This window comes from Puntigrus tetrazona, chromosome 1 (genome assembly GCF_018831695.1).
Source record: "Puntigrus tetrazona isolate hp1 chromosome 1, ASM1883169v1, whole genome shotgun sequence".
Lineage (NCBI taxonomy): Eukaryota > Metazoa > Chordata > Actinopteri > Cypriniformes > Cyprinidae > Puntigrus > Puntigrus tetrazona.
Window position 1 is genome coordinate 25,191,566 of NC_056699.1, and position 15,000 is coordinate 25,206,565.

General features: G+C 37.6%; 2 pseudogenes; one reads left to right on the forward strand and one right to left on the reverse strand.

Annotated features, from left to right (window-relative positions):
* Positions 1-2,332: 2,332 nt before the first annotated feature.
* Positions 2,333-8,572, reverse strand: LOC122349027 (annotated as a pseudogene).
* A 1,314-nt stretch (positions 8,573-9,886) lies between these two features.
* Positions 9,887-13,632, forward strand: LOC122329821 (annotated as a pseudogene).
* Positions 13,633-15,000: the final 1,368 nt, after the last annotated feature.

A 15,000-nucleotide genomic window follows, 5' to 3' on the forward strand; every position in this document is an offset into this window, starting at 1 on the left:
AGTAATGACGTGTGCTCTCATAAAAGCTAAGCCGCATGACTTAAAGTAGTGCTAAAATAGAACCAGATGACATGAGGTTGAGTAAATGATCTCATTGTAATTTTTATGTGACATTTCATTAATGATAGGTCTCTTTCTCTCTAAAAACGTTATTGAAAGATACTCAAGCCAAGAGTGCTATGTCTGCTGGATAAACATGACCGGGTCTCCTTTTGCGTCTTACAGGTCACGTGACCGACGTGCGCTTAAGCTTAACTTGGTTCGCTGATGTTTACTTCCTGACTAATGCAGACACGTCAGGTTTCTTGTGAGGAAGATGATTTAATATCTTGATTTATCCTACAGAATCACATTTGTATCGCCTCTGTGTGTTGTATCGTAACGAAACTGTATTTTACTGAGCTCTAAAGTATTTGTATAATTTTTTTTACTCAACACGTGAAGCTTTGTTGCAATTTGTCCTGAAGCGCTTCGCTTAAAAACTTATTTTCTCTACTTAATATTCATGTAATCCTATATTTTATAACATTTTGGTGCAATACAGCATTTTATGAAAGCGGCATGAAGTTAAGAGGGGCTTTATAGTGATTTTAAGAGAAAAAGATGAGGAGAGGAGATCGAGTGGTGCTGGTTAAGATAATATCGCTTATTACTATTATTACTCAAACTGCACATGAATTTTTTTTTAAAGAAATGGTTCACCTAAAAATTAATATTTGCTGTACTCACCCTCGGCCTATCCATCCAAGATGCTGATTACTTTGGTTTCTTCATTTGGGGAAATTCATTTGCATCATTTGTCACAAATGCATCCAAAGCAGTGAATGGGTGTCAACAGAATAAGAGTCTAAACAGCTGATAAAACATCTCAATAATCCAGATGACTCCAGTCTAACCATTAATGTTTTGCGAATCGAAAAGCTGTATATTTGTGAGAAACAAATCCATAACATCAATCCATTACTTCTGGCCAAAAAGGTGCTTGATCTGTGCGTTTCTCTCTCCTGATTCGAACAAGACAGCTTTTCTACCAGAGAAGGTGATATTATACAGAGGATATATATTTAATCCAGAAGCAACAAGTTTGTGTTTAAAATGTTGGATTATTATGATGTTTTTACCAGCTCTTTTGGACTCATTCTGACGGCAATTCCATTCACTACGTTGAGTGAGCAAGTGGCTAAATTTATCCAAATCTGTTCTGATGAAGAAACAATCACCTGAGAGTGAATATATTGCCATAAACCTTTTGTATATATATATATATATATATATACATTTTTAGTTGAACTGTTCCTTCAAGTTTTAAAACTGCTCAATCGGTCACTTTTCCAACAATCAGACTTTTTCACGATAAAATGGGAGAAAAAAAACAAAAACTCTAAAGGAGGGACCCGGAGCACATATGGCACAATAACACGAGGCGGTGGGATTGATTACTAAGGCCAGTAAGAAATTGCCCAGCAGTCACCATATGCAACGCCTGTCAATCATCAATAACAAATGACACTGTGGAGATGAAATATACACTTCAACACTCCAGCTCTTTCAGATGGTGTGATTGTGTGCATTAATGTCCGGTGTCAAAGTAAAACAAACCTTAGTTGCACTATTTCTCATAAAGTAGCTGTTTCTTGTAACACTGTGGCACAGTATATGTTTCATTCAGTTGGTTTTACTTCTCAAGCGCCAGTGATCTGGACTGGGATGCATGCTTTATTTGGTCAAATCGAGACCTTGTGTTACTCTACTCTGTAATTTGTGCCTTTTCTGGATTGGGTCTAACGATGTGAACTACCCAAGCCAGTTCTTACATGTACACACACTAATTCCTGGACCACTAGATGTTTTGACATGCTCTGAGCACTGGTGGTGTTCACCGGAATTCTAGGTGTAAGAGGTTTTCATTCATTTACAGCTGTATTTTTGATATATACTGGCGTGAGTGAGAAAGCCCGCTTCTTCTGTTATGTAGAAAAATGAGGTGCCCGTGAAAGTGCCAACAGACTTTTCTGAATGTGCGCGCGCGGCGTTTGTGTCAACATGAATAAAGCTAACTTTAACTCCAGCTTCTCTGTGTCTAGTTTTCATTAAATGCGACTCTCTGAAAACTTCGGGTGTACGATCGCGTTTTCAGGCGAAACTGAAAATAGTTGCTCACAGAAGGTCATTTGAAGATTTTGAATGATAGAAGATGTTTTGAAACTTCGTAAGTTTGGATAGGGTTAGTAAATGATGACAAAATGTACATTTTCGGTTCAACAATTCCTTTAAAGCGCCCTATTAAGGGTTATGAAAGGTTCGCATTTTGGTTTTGGACTCCAATCACAAATTAGTCACTAAAGTAACACGCGAGACTCAGAAAACCAACTCTGTTATATAAATCGCAATGAATCCAGACGCGAGTCTCTCGAGTTACTTCGCTCTTTTTGTTTCTTGCGCGTGCCTGAAACTGTTCGGTTTTGTTCTTGATGGATTTGACGAGCAGTGACAAGCTAGGGTCCATGACTCTGGAGGAGGACGCCCGTCTCTGCCCTCAGCGTCTCCTCCTGGCTGTGTTGCTGCTCCTCTCTGCGTCTCTGTTTCTCCTCTATGATGCTCTGGGTTGCTTTGGTCTTCTTGTAGGCCGGGTCGGACGGATCCAGGTTGTAGAGATGGGACGTGTACATGGCCTGGAAGCGCGCAGTCGTGAGCGTCCACCCGGAGAGTCGTCCTCCTCCAGAGGCGCTGTGCTCTTCAGGAGTTTCTTCCTCTTATTCTTGCTCAGGTTCTGCTCCTCACGATCTTGTCGTAGTTGAAATGTTTGTGCTTGTCGCCTTCTTCGTCGTCCATCAGCAGCTCCATCTCAGCCTAGGTGACCACAGCGCAGGCGTTAACCATCATATGTTACCCACAAACGTGTTCATGAACAGCAGAGAAACATACCTTCTGCCTCTCCAGCTCTTCCAGCTCTTCTGGTGTCCGCTCTTCTTCCTTCTTCCTGTTCTTCTTGTTCTTTAGGGATGCTGCAGAAAACATAAAGAGAGGATATAGATAAAGGTGTAATAATCCCTCAAGGAATATGAGAAATGCTATTAGGCAGTTGATAATCTCATCACTAACCAGTCGAGCCGAGCTCCTCTTTAAAGAAGGGGTCATTGAGGTCAACATCAGCAGGAAGTTCATCATCACTGATCCCAGGCTCCGCCTCCGCTGCTTCCTGCGCAAAACAAAAAAGCATGCGTGTGAGTCAGGAGGACAGAAATGAACGACACACTACATTATTATTTCCTCAGCGACGCGTTTACCTTCTTTCCTTTCCTTTTCTCTTTCTTTTTCTCCTTTTTCTTCTGCAGGTACTGCTCCCACGGAGTCAGCTGATCTTTGCCCTCCAGTTTCTTCTTCACAAGCTTCTCGGTTGTTTCCTTCAGTCCTAAAAAAAACACGATGAAATGTACATTATACGATGATAAAACATACATATAAACATATGTAAATATTACGTAACATATCCAGAATTTTTTTTTATTTGATTGAGTTTATTTTTACTATAATATATTCATGGGTAGTTGACAAATACCTTAGGACACATTTATCTATTTATTTTATCTATTATTATTTTATTAATTATTAACTATATATATATATATATATATATATATATATATATATATATATATATATATATATATGTATATGTATGTATATATATATATATATATATATATATATATATATATATATATATATATAAATATAAATATATTTACTATACCTTATATTTAATATGTATATATTTTTATGTGCAGTATATGGACAGAAAACTGTTATTTTATTATAGGCTTGTAACTAAACATAAGATAATAAAAAATAATAAGTATTTTAAAAAAAGATAGTAATGCATAATATTAATGTGTTCGAATTTCTAATTTATGAAACAAATCCATTAAAAACTCTGATACCTGGTACCCACGTGACCTCCATATCCATGCTGTCGCCCTGCTCCTTGTCTTTGTCCTGTATGCTCTTCAGGAGTTCTCTGTATTTAGCGATCTGCTCGGTGCTCTTCTTCTCTTTACTGCCCTTTTTCTCCTCAGGAAGTGGCTCAGCGGGCGTCTCAGCTGAGAGAACATCTCGGTTCAACACAACGACATTACTGATGCTGACTGAACACTGCATGCTGTCGACGGGTGACTCGGTCAGCCCTAACCTTCCGTCCGTGTTGCTCGGCCTCTTCCTCATCCTCCTCTTCCTCGCTGGAGGAGGCCAGGTAAGCCTTTGAAGTCCATGTCCAACAGGTCGCCCTTATTGAACTTCCTGCAGAGGAGCCGTGACCCGGTCGTGATCCGCTTAGTCCCGTCAGCTCGACCCTAACGATACAAGACACGCGTTATTAAAGACAGAGTCGGTCGACGACTCGGACGCGCTGCGGACTCAGCGTGGCAGACCTTGGCTGTGGTGGTGGCCGAGGATGTGAAGAGCTTGGGTTTGTAGGAGCTGTAATCCACATCGGTGGCTCTGTCTTTGGGCTCGTCGTCAAACGTCACGCCGTCAGGGATGAACCTGCAAGACGCCCAGAGCCACAGTGAGGCACGAGGTACCCTTTAATAACGGCTCTTAGAACGCGAGGTGCTCACCGCAGGTCGATCATGGAGCAGCTGCTCTCGCACTCGTGAGCCGTCACACTCTCGTGAAATCTTCGCTGCTGTTTCGACGGAGTCGCACTCCACCACGGGCGTAGTAATACCTCCAGACGCTTGAACTGATAGTCGCGCACTTTCTCTCGGTAGATCCTGAAAACATAGAGAAGACAATGCTTGCTTTCATTGTTTAAAATGATCCAAAAAACCATTCAGAGTCAATATAAAAATATTAAGACAGAATCACCAAATAGTTGAAAAATATTGCGATATATACAATAATTATATAGACACTCCAATGTTCACATTTTTTGTTTAGTTTTAAGAAGTCTCTTCTGCTCACTAAAGCTACATTTATTTGATCAAAACGCAGAAAAAAAAAGTATATTGTAAAATACTTGTTGGGCAACAATTAATCACATGCATAATAAAAAGTTTATACTGATATGTCTGTGTGTATATTTACTATGTATATAAGACACACGATACAGCATATATTATGAAAAATATGTACATGTATATATTTATATTAAGTATAATTTATATTATATTATATATAAATATATACAAGTGTATTTTCTTTATATACACATAATAAATATACACAGTATGCACACATACTGTATGTAAACAAAAACTTTTATTTTGAATCACGACTGATCGAGAGAGCAATTGCTGCCCAGCACTAAAAATGTAATTATAATTTAAACATTTTAAATGTAATTTATTCCTGTGATGCAAAGGTAATTTTTCAGCAAAACAATTAAAACACAAAATAAAGATAACATACAAATAAGATAAAAAAAACCAGCAATTTTACACAAGTTAGATATGAACACAAAAACCTTTCTGCCACAATCATACTAAATAACTTCTACACACATTAAACCCTGGACAGTCCAATGAAATCGTTTGACAGTAAAGGGAACCTTGCAGAACATCGAGTACTTGGTTTGCAATGCATTCTGGGATCGCCCCTCGCTGCAAATCTGGTTAACCCCATGAATACAGCGTGCGGTACCTTTGCTCCTCCGTGTCAGCGTCGGGAGTTCTCCGGGAGGCTTGTGAGCTCCAGCGGTCCCTGAGTCTGCTCCGCACTCATCCTCTCCTTCCCGAACTTCGGACGGATAGATCTGACAAACACACATCTCCGGTCAGACTCGCGGGGCACAAGTGAAGATCGGATTGAGCGGAAGCGATGGGACAGTTACCGTCACAGACAGGACCACGCCTCCTTTGGGTTTAAAACGTAACTGAAGAGAGCCAGAAGATCTTTAGCCTTCAGTCTGTCCCAGTTCATGTTACAAACCGCCAAGCGCCCGGGAACTCTGAACACACACACAGAAAAACACACACTATTAAGACATATTCTGCATCTCTAATCCAACTCAACACCTAAACTTGACAAGTATCTCACTAACTATTAATAAGCAGCAAATTAGGAAGAGAAGTTCGTAGCTAGTAGGAAATTGGATATTAAAATAAATGTGACCCAACAAACACTAGAATATGATATGAATATGAATATGATATGAACCTTTTAAAAATTCAGTTTATCTTGATACAATAGCAATATAATAGAAATTGCTTTATATTTTATATAACACAAATAATATAAAATCATATTTGTATTCATTTTTGTTGTTGTTAGAAAGAGATTATAAAAGGATTTATATTATAATATTTATATCAATTTATAATGTTACCTATTATTTGTGTTTCAAAAACATTCTGGTATTATAAAATTTTTATTCATCAAAGTATTCTGTTCTGTTTCACTCTTTCAACCAAAAATATTGAACAGCAAAACTTTTCAACACTAAAATAGCGTAAAATGTATATATTTTGGCTTGAAAATGTTCAGCTTGGCATCTCAAGGAATGAACTACATTTTAAAATATTTTCAGTTGCAAAACAGTTGTTTTGAATTGCAATAATATTCAAAATGTTAGAGTGTTACTGTGTTTTAAAGTGCAGCTTAACTTCTGAACAGCAGTTTATAATTAATAAAGCCTTGGGATGAGTCTCACGTTGTCGCCAGTGGAGCATCTTTCCACATCTCTCCCCAGTCGTGCTCAATCTCCTCATCCTCACGCCGCAGATATTCCTCCAGCTCATCATCATCCTCCTCATCTTCATCAGAGCTGGTCTCAATGTTCCCTTTCCTCGAGCCAGATCCGGTCCGCTGTCATCATCTGACTCACTCGCGTCATCTTCCTCAGCCTCCTCATCTTCATCTTCAGAAGGACCCTCTTCTACATCCTCCTCCTCCTCATCTCATCAGATTCCTCATCCTCATCTGTTAAAAACAATACGAATGGTGTGAATAAAATAAATGAACAATGTATTGTCAGCAGAAGATCCATTTTAGAACAAAACAATCAGATACATTACTCAGAATAATAATGAATATTTAAAACAACACGTGACCCTGGACCACAAAAAATATATATATTTTTTAATTGATTGGACAGGACAATATTTGTCTGAGATACAACTATTTGAAAATTTGAGGGTGCAAAAAAATAAAATAAAATAATAATAATAATAACTAATAATAATAATATATATATATATATATATATATATATATATATATATATATATATATATATATATATATATATATATATATATCTTCATGGAAAATAATCTTTACTCAATACCCTAATGATTTCTGGCATGAAAGAAAATATTTCTGCACATACACACACACATATATATATATATATATATATATATATATATATATATATATGTATATATGTATATATATATGTATATGTATGTGTGTATCATCAACTTTTGATGATATTCTAATTATATGACCAGCACACACACACACACACACACATACACACACTGACACACACATACATATAAAGTTAAAGCAGTACCTTCTTCTATCACTCTTACTCCTTTTACCAGAGGCTCTTTTATTTTCTTAGCCTCTTTTTGACTTCGGATCTTCTCGGCTTCTTCCTCCTCCTCAGATTCATCGCTCTCTTCTTCCTCTTCCTCATCCTCATCCTGAGGTTTCACGTTAGCCTTTTTCACTTTCTTCTCCTCCTCGGGCTCTTCCTGCGTCTCGTTCTCCTCTTCCTTCGTCTGACTCCTCGAGTCAGAGATCTTAATAGAAGCGCTTGAGGTCCTCGGTGGACGTTTGGTTGACAGGTCGGCCGCGTTTATCCACTGTATACTTCAGCTTAAAGCGTTCGTCGTGGAACATGGACCGGAAACGCTTGTCGATTTTGACTTTGTGCTCTCTGCTGGGCATCTCCCAGAAGCGGGGGTCTTTCTTGACCTTCGAGAAGCGGTCGTCGCCGCTTGCGCTGTTTTTGGAGGACATGGTGATGATCTGGAAGAGCCTAACCTGCGAAAAACACAGAAGAGGAGCGTGTGAAACCATGCCTATAGTCATGAACTTCTTTCAAAGATTACCCAGAATAATATGGTTCACGTTTTCATCAGTATAGAAAACACTCCAAGACAAACAAGTCAAGTCAACCAAAAAATAACTAAATCAGTTTTCATTCAATCAGATTTCAACAAGTGATCTTAAATCATAACACTATGAGCGATGCTTTTTATCAAAATGTTTATATTGCGGAATTAACCAGGCTAGGTTTAAGTTCATTGCGTTAAATTACAGTTATAATGCAGGCTTGTCATTTGGCTCTATTTGTGTTGTTCTGTATTTATTTGTGTACAGAGCCTGTGTGTAATTCGCTCAGCATTCATTCTGTGCCACTGTAAAAACCAATAACAAATAAACAAAGCGCTAAGCAAGGCATTCGTTGACAAAACACCGTTGCGATTTCTGGAAACACCTAAGAATTCAGTACAGAACTATAAAAACTCGGACCTACTCGGTTTCCGTGCGATTTTACAGCGCTTCTCCACACGTGTTTACCCGTGATGCTCCACTACTTCCGCTACAGCTTGCAAGCCACGCCCCTTTTGCATACGGCGAGACGAAGAGCTCAGAATACACCGGAAACGACATATAAATAATACACGGAGACTTTAAATATTTAAAAGACATTAAAAAGACAACAATGATAATTGTTGTTGAAAAATATTCCGCATCACGGTCAACATTTCTCATTATGTTTAAATTGATATAGCTAGCTAAAACTACGACCAAAGCTAATTAGACAAATAATAATGCTACAAATTACAAAATACAAAAAATTACTAAAGCTTTTCAAAAATACTTTAAGTTGTAAATAAGGAAATAGATAATAAAAAGGAATTAAAAGTATGGATACCAACTATAAATGATACTCCACCAAACACATCTGAGGCTATTGTGAGTATGTTGCTATAAAGATAAATAGACTTATGGTAATATAACATCACTTATAGAATAGAATAGAAAAAATTCAAACTTTTATGTTTGGCAATTGTTCTGCATCTATTTAGAGTCTCCCACCTTTTCCACTTAATGAATGCTGTCTTGCAGAATAGAATAGAATAGAATAGAATAAGATAGAATAGTCAAAAACTGTACAGACAGAAAATTCATGCGAGTGTGCTGAACAAAACTCCGGTTATTTGAGTGGATTTTAACATAAATACAAAAATAAATATAACAAAAAAAACACACTGTAAAAACAAACAAAAAACAAACAAAAATATATATATATATATATATATATTTATATTTTATTTATTTTTATTTTTTTTTTTTATATTTTTATTATATTTATATTTATTTATTAATATTATATTTATTAGTTAACAGATTTGAATAGAATAGACAGTTGAATAGATTTTTTGTTGGTTGAACAATTTTTAAATTATTTTAAAGGAAAAGAAAACAAGTGATTATATATATATATATATATATATATATATATATATATATATATATATATATATATATATATATATATATACTTTTTATATATATATTTTTTTATATTTTTTTTTATGCATTTTTGCACTTTAAAAGCATTAATGAATTGAATAGACAGCTGAATAGCTTTTTTTTGTTGGTTGAACTATTGTTTTCAATTTAAAGGAAAAGAAACGCCCTCTGGACTTCAAGCTGACTCCGCTCCGTGTTCCAGTGTCCGGGACCGATCCGGTCCACGTTTTACCTCAGATACGGTCTCCTCTGTATGACGCAGGTGACTGCGTTTGAAAAAGAAGGTGTCCGGGGCGGCGGTGGAGATCATGTGTTAAAATGAGGATAAGTCTCGCAGTGAAGAGCCTCGGGGCTCTGCCGTGTCTGTGGAGAGGACGGAGGTGTCTCTGTCTCAGAGAGGCGCCATGAACGTGTTTGACAGGAGCATGAAGCGCAGGCAGAAGCAGTGGGCTTCATCTTCACCGGACAGCCACACGTACGACTACCTCCGGGACGAGGTGAGGTGCTGTCAGTCGTTACCGTGTGATAGAGTCTGCTTCTCGGAGAGCTGAACTTCTGATGTCGTTGTGTTTGCAGGTGGGGAGCAGACTCGCAGACAGAGTTTACGATGTGTCAAGGTCACAGCCCGCTTAACACCTTTTAAACATCCCGACACGAGCTCTTAAAGGAACAGTTCAAACCAAAAATAGCGTTTTACTCGCTGTCTTGTCGTTTTAACTCTGTAGGACTTTATTTTGTTTTGTGGAGTAGAAAATGAGATGTCCAGTCTGCTGTTTACATTACAATAGAAGTGAATGGGGACTGGGAGTAAAAACGTCTTGAATGCAGTCCATGCTAAAGTCATTTGATAGATTTAGTCATTTAGAAGATGCTTTTATCAAAATAGTGGAGACGTTTTAAAATCAAATACAAGAAGTAAATAAATGACAAATAGAATAAAGCAAGCTCATTTTGAGTCCTTTTTCGCTTTTTGCTAAATAAAAAAAACCCAAATATAATTATTTATATTTAAAGAAAGGAAGCAGTTAGTAAATGAATAAAGTGCAATTCAAAATTTTTTTTTTTTTTTTTAAATCGAAAATGCTAGTTTTGAGAGCTCATCGACTCCAGTCCCCATCCGCTTTCACTGTAACAGCGACTCTGACGCCCTGAACAATATATCCAGTTGGTTTTCACAAGAATAAATGCAGTCATGTGAGTTTTGCGTTATATTGTGAAGGAGGGTGAGTAAGTGGTTTTGATTCCTGAATGTGACCGCAGGACGTTCCCTCTGGCTCTGGATGTAGGATGTGGGAAGAGTCACATCGCGAGCATTTGAGTAAGGTAGAGCCGTTAACTCTTAAAAGAAGATTCGCCTTTAGTGTCTTACGTTCATGACGTTACACAACGAGGTAGTTTTGATGAATGTTGAAGTGAAAGACTAAGGCTGTAAAACTTCTTGTTTTCTATATTTTTGTGTTGTTGCTTTTCATTTTCGAGCACTAGAAGCTTGACAGCATGCACTTGGAGTGTATGAAAACATCTGTTTTTGTGCTCTGCAAAAGAAAGTATTCCTTTGAGTTATTGATTCTCTCTGTCCTCAGGACATTGTTGAACGTCTCTTCGTAACGGACATTTCAGACTCTTCCCTGGTAAGAGACTTGGCATCTTTATTTTACTAAATAGCTTTAGCCGTGCCCATTCGTACATTTAAAAAATTTTAAAGAAATTCATATTTTTAAGCACGATCGAGCAAAAGTGGCACTGAAGACGTTTCTGATATTACAAAAGATTATTTATTCGACATTGCTGAGAACAAGAAATGTCTCTCGAGCATCAAATCGGACTGAATTCTGAAGGATTGCGTGACGCCGAGTAATTCAGCTAAACTCTAAAATGTATGCAAACAGAGTTTTTTGCTTCTTTCTCTCGCCCTTTAGAGAAATAGGAAGAAATGCGAGATGCCTACTCGGTGCGTTTTGGCAGACGAGGAGTTCCTGCCGTTTAAAGAGAACACGTTCGATCTGGTGCTCAGCGGCATGAGGTACGGTACTGCCTTGGTGCATGATGGGAAATTGAAAGAACGAAATGTCACTTACGAAGACGTATCTGTCTCCTCAGCCTGCACTGGATCAACGACCTTCCCGGAGCTTTGAGACAGGTATGAGGATCGAACCGGGTGTCTTGTCTAGCGTGATAAATAATACAAAGTACCCTTTTTTTTTTGGTCGTTCAGATCCACCAGGTGTTGAAGCCGGACGGTGTGTTCATCGGGGCGATGGTCGGCGGAGAGACGCTGTACGAGCTGCGATGTTCCTGCAGTTGGCCGAGCTGGAGAGGGAGGCGGCTTTGCTCCTCATATCTCGCCCTACACGGCCGTCACAGATCTGGGCAACCTCCTGGGACAGGCCGGCTTCAGGATGCTCACTGTGGTATAAGTATTTCACCGTTTTGATTCGCCACGCAAGCGTGTTTGAGCTGAATGGCACCGAGGCTTTTCTGTGTTGTCGCGCAGGACATCGACGAGGTTCAGGTCCGTTACCCCGGTATGCTGGAGGTCATGAGCGACTTACAAGGTACACCCTTTAAATCTGAGCGTCTCGTCGGGTCGTGGAAATGTTTACGGTGTGTTCGTGCACTTCAGGTATGGGGGAAAGCAACTGTGCGTGGAACAGGAAGACGCTTCTACACAGAGACACGATCCTGGCGGCAGCTGCTGTTTATAAAGGTGAGGCCGCAGCGAACGCTTGGAGGGGTTGCACTCAAGTTTAACATTTATAAGCAAAATTCGACGATTAAAATTTCCATTGCATTTATTTTATCACATATTTATACTTGGTTATATGTGGAACAGTGGTTATGCTCCGTTTAACTTTCATGCACTTCAGTGCAGTGCAGGTCCTCTGATATTATATGTTAATTTTTTATGTTTTAATGTTCTACAAGAAAACCTTTTATGTATAAAAGTGATTCTCAACCAGGGGAGATGGAATAAAAGGTTAGTATCGGCTAAAACAATTAAAAAGCACGTTTTTAGATGAAATTGTATTTTATAATTTGTTCCTTTAACAAATAACCATTTTATAACATATAAGATATAGCATTTGATTTCTAGACCGGGAAAAGTCACAGAAATTGTATTTAAGAGTATAATTTAAATCTATTTTTAATCATTTTTAGTGCTGTCAAAGAATTGCTTCCAAAAAAAGTTTATATATATATATAACACGCACATACAGCATATATTTTGGATATACTTACAGGTATTTATATGCATACAAATTATCATATAGAAATATTTAACATATAAACATAACATTTTTCTTAAATATAAATGTATGTATGCGTGTGTGCATTTATATATACATAACAATGCGTGCTGTAATTTTTATTAACAAAAACCTTTATTTTGGATACAGTTAGTTGTATTAATTTGACAGCACTAATAATTTTTGTCGATCTCTAAACCATTTTATTGCATAGAAATGTCTATTTCTGAGCAAAGCGTATAATAAAACGAATGAGAAAAATTATTATTCATTGGTAATAAGTGTAAACCACGAAGAGCTATAAAATGTATTTATCATAGCGGCCTTGATTCAGTAAATTAGCAGCTTTGTCATGTATTGCATAATTATGAAATATTTTGGGGAAATATTTAAGAACAACTGATTCTAAAATGCATTCTGTTCACCTGACGATCCTAGAAATGGTGTTATTCTGTTAACTGGATTCCTCCTAGAGATGTACGGCAATGAAGACGGTTCAGTTCCAGCTACATTTCAGATCCTCTACATGATCGGCTGGAAGCCTCACGAGTCTCAGGTCTGTAGCATTTTCATTGGTCGGCATAGAACAGACCACAGCCAATCGCGTTCCTCCAAAAAAAAAAAAAAGTGGAACCGTGGCGAGATTCTGACTTTGCCATCCTGTGACGACTTTACAGGCGAAAACCAGCAAAAAGGGTTCGCGAATGTCTGCGTTTGCCGATCTGTCAAAAATAAGCAAACTTCCGATGGACCACCAGAAAACCAACGAAAAATCCTAGGAAGGAAAAGACGTTTTCTCCTCAAATCAACTCACACGAACGCGCAGAATTGTTGCATCAACTGTATTTTTGCAAAAGCTTGTACTCCCAACATAAATAAACAGTGATTTTAACATGGTGCTAAACGGTTGCTCTCTAAAACCGAGTTACCAAATCATGTGACTCACAAATCATTACATTCAGTTCCAGAAATAAAAAATGAAAAGTGTTTTAAAAAATGTATACATCTTCCTCGCATCGCTCTTTTAGAGCAAACAAGCGTTCTAGTATTCGACGGCTAATATAGCAGTATATTAGTTTCCTCCAGACATCACGAGAACAAGCCTCACAATACATTTACAGATACATTCTGCGTATGCATATGGCTTCATAGTGCTGAAAATGAATCTTTTAAGAGTTCAGTAGCTGTCAATGGACATGTTATTACTTAAACGGTCGACTACGACAGTCGTCTTGAATCAGAAGCATTCTTTTTTTTTTTCCTGGAAGACACCGGCTCACACTTTACCTGCTTTACCACCTCTTAGTGGTTATAAAACAACAACGGCTCAAGGTCAGCCCGAGCATCACGGATATTAGCAGCAGTTCATTTAATGTGGGGTTACGCGCGAGCTACGAACAGGCTTCCGTTCTCGTGGAGATTCTTTAAACTCAGCAGCTTTAAACACGAACACGATTTAAAGTGAATCACAAACCCAAGTAGCAGCTACGGACGCCCCGTCCGTCCACAGAAACGGGCTTCGTGGTCCTCGACGTAAACACGACACGTTTGGAGCAGGACACAGCGAGCATCTGCCGTCAGATTAAGTCCTTATTTCCTATTCGCTGAAGCGTTTAAAGCTCAATTAATGCCAACGAGGCACAACAAAATGATCTACATCTACTTTGGATCCACTCTACTCTCGATTTCCAACGTTCCTGAGCAAATTCATCAAAGTCTGAATGAATGCAGGTCATATTTCACCTCAAAGTATAAAGGAAAAAGCCTATTTATGTTATTTTCATGGCAAAAAACACATTTTAGAGAATTCTCTAAAATGTAAATAAAACATTTCAGACATCATGTTAGTATTGTCGTACTGTTTTTTTTGCACTAGTTTTCTGATAATTAGTGCTGTCAAACGACTATTTGCATCCAAAATAAAATTTTTGTTTACATAACGCGTGTTCTGTGTATATTTATTACGCATATATAAATAGAGACATACAGTATATATTTTTAACATATTTACATCTATATACACTCATGTTCTTTCATATTATACATAAATATTAAATATAACATTTTTCTTAAATATATAAACGCACGCGTTAGTATTTATATACACATAATAAATATACATCGGCATACAAAAAAACTTATTTTGAAAGCAATTAATCACGATCAGCCATCCGACAGCACTAATAACAGTAAAAAAAAAGTTTCTTAATATGAATACAGAATTTTAAAAAAAATTCTGTATTACGAGAACCACAACTGC